Consider the following 2,657-nt stretch of genomic DNA (forward strand, 5'->3'; position numbering starts at 1 on the left):
GATTTATTCATTCCACTTAAGGTTACTGTGGATAGTTACTCCTAGATATTTTACGGTAGATACCGTGTTTATAGCAATTTGTCATAGATAGATTGTAGAGTAGTGGATTTCTTTTCCTATGTATACGCAATATGTTACATTTACTTACATTCAGGGTAAACTAACAGAGTCTGCAGCATTCATCAGTCCTCTGCAGGACATTCTGCTAATCGATACCGTCTTCTGGAGTTGCTGCTCCCTTATAGGCAATCGTATCATCTGTGAACAGTCTCAAAGAGTTTCCGACGCTTTCAACTATATCATTTGTAGACAGTAATGGTCCCATCACACTTCCTTGGGGCACTCCCGAAATCACCACTGTGCAGGGTGTCCCATTTATCTTGACCACCCTGAATAACTGTTTGTCCAGATGCAAATTACAAAATGTTTCAAGCAAATCTTCTTTATCCGTCAGGGGGACATCAATTAGCATGATTGCCTTCGTTGTAGCTTTGTTTTTTACGAAGATATGAAGAGCGGTATGACTGTTTTAAATGGCACCCTGTATATTTTATTCGGTAATTCATTTCCTCCCCTAAAGACCGATTCAAAAATGTATCACAGTGTGCCATTCACTGAAACACAATGTTATTAATTACATAACACAACATTGACTTTGAGCCCGGGATCACAAATTCGTCCACTTGCTGGAGTTGTCAGAAAACAAATGAAAAGCAAGTAAAAACATAACGCATAATTGACTTTGACTATCCTGTACCTTTGAGCAGGAGTAGATCATTCAAATGTGCTCAAAGTGGTGACCCTGGACACCGATATACTGGTGCACTCGTTGAATGAAAGAATTATTTACTGCTTTCAGTGTTGCCTGCTGAAGAGAATTACAGACAAGCACGATACGTTCCTGCATTTCCTCTGGAGTTGTTGGAATATCGCGATAGAGGATTTAAATCAGGAGACCTAGCAGACCAAGTAACTGTTCTTCCTCGACCAATCCAACTGGCAGGATACATTCGGTTGAGAACACGACGTGCAGCAAGGCATTATGTGCTGGACATCCATCGTGTTGATACCACATAAGCATTCTGGTTTTTAGCGGAACTTCATCCAGGAGAGGAGGAAGAATTCGTCTGAGGAAGCTGGCATACGCTGTGCCGTTTAGGCCAACATTGATGAAATAAGGGCCAATAATTGTAGTACCAAGCATCCCACACTAGACGTTAACTCTCCATTGACGATGATGTTCCATCTGTCTAAGCCAACGTGAGTTGTCGCTGAACTAATAATGCATGTTCCTTGTGTTTACCCGTCCTTTGTTTGAGAAGGAACGTTCACCGGTAAATAGAACATTGGAGGAGAAGTTCGGGTTGGCGAGGATTTGCTGCTGATTCCACTGACAGAACTGTACACGATTCTGGAAATCATTCGCATGCAATTCTTGATGTAGGTGTACACGGTAAGGAGGCAACCGGTTGCGTGTAGGAAAACGATGTACCCTGATTTTAGAAATGCCAGTCTCGTGTTCAAGCTGTCGTGTGCTCACATGTGGATTCATAGCAACGGAAGCGAGTGCAGTAACTTCGGCAGCTTCATTTGTGCGAGTGCTACGACTACTGCGTTGTCGTGGGTTGAAACTTCCCGTTTCCTGAAGCGTCGCAACAAGACGAGAAAATATCCGTCTGGAAGGTGGGTTCTCGTCAGGATATCGCTCTCTGCATGGTTTCGCTGCCTGCGTAGCATTTCGCCTACCTTCAACAACAAAAAAGAAACGTTGTGTCGATGCAGTTTGTAGGAAGGACAGCCTTTACTGTATGCCTACTCAACACAACATTATTTAAAAGGACTAAACTACTGTACCAAATGTACCCGTACATAAGAAAACAGTATTGCATTTACTGTTCTGCTAACTTACATTCCCCATAAATGAGTAGCATTTCTACCATCTCTTCGTTGGTGTACATTCTACTCACACAGCTCTTCAACTGACGATGGTTGACGGAATGATGGGTGTACATTCTACTTACGTTTACATTTATCCTCTGTCAACGTCAGCACGTGGATGTGTTCCATTACCCCGAGTACCTGCATTAAACGCTGGGAGCGTCAACGTCAGTGTTGTGTTATGTAATTAATAACGTTGTGTTTCAGTGAATGGTACACTGTGATACATTTTTGAATAGGTCTTTCGGAGAGGAAATGAATTACCGAATAAAAAATAGAGAGTGCCATTTAAAACAGTCATACCGCTGTTCATATCTTTGTAAAAAACAAAGCTGCAGCGAAGGCAACATTCTGATTGATGTCCTCCTCACGGCTAAAGAACATTTGCTTGAAACGTTTTGTAATTTGCATCTGGACAAACAGTTATTTAGGATAGTCAAGTTAAATGGGACACCTATATATGTCGATTTTGTTCTGTGAAGAGAGACACGTTGCGTTCTATCTGCAAGAAGTCTTGAATCCAGTCGCAAATCTGGTCCGAGACTCGGTAAGTTACAGTTTTTTTTTCAGTAAACGGCAGTGCGGGACGGTGTCAAATGCCTTCCTGAAGTCAAGAAACACCGCGTCAACCTGAGCGCCATAGCCTACATCGCTGTGGATCTCATGGAGGAACAGAGCGAGCTCAGTTTCCTAGGATCTCTGTCCACGGAATCCATGTT

The sequence above is a fragment of the Schistocerca serialis genome, chromosome 4, assembly GCF_023864345.2.
Source record: "Schistocerca serialis cubense isolate TAMUIC-IGC-003099 chromosome 4, iqSchSeri2.2, whole genome shotgun sequence".
Classification (NCBI taxonomy): domain Eukaryota; kingdom Metazoa; phylum Arthropoda; class Insecta; order Orthoptera; family Acrididae; genus Schistocerca; species Schistocerca serialis.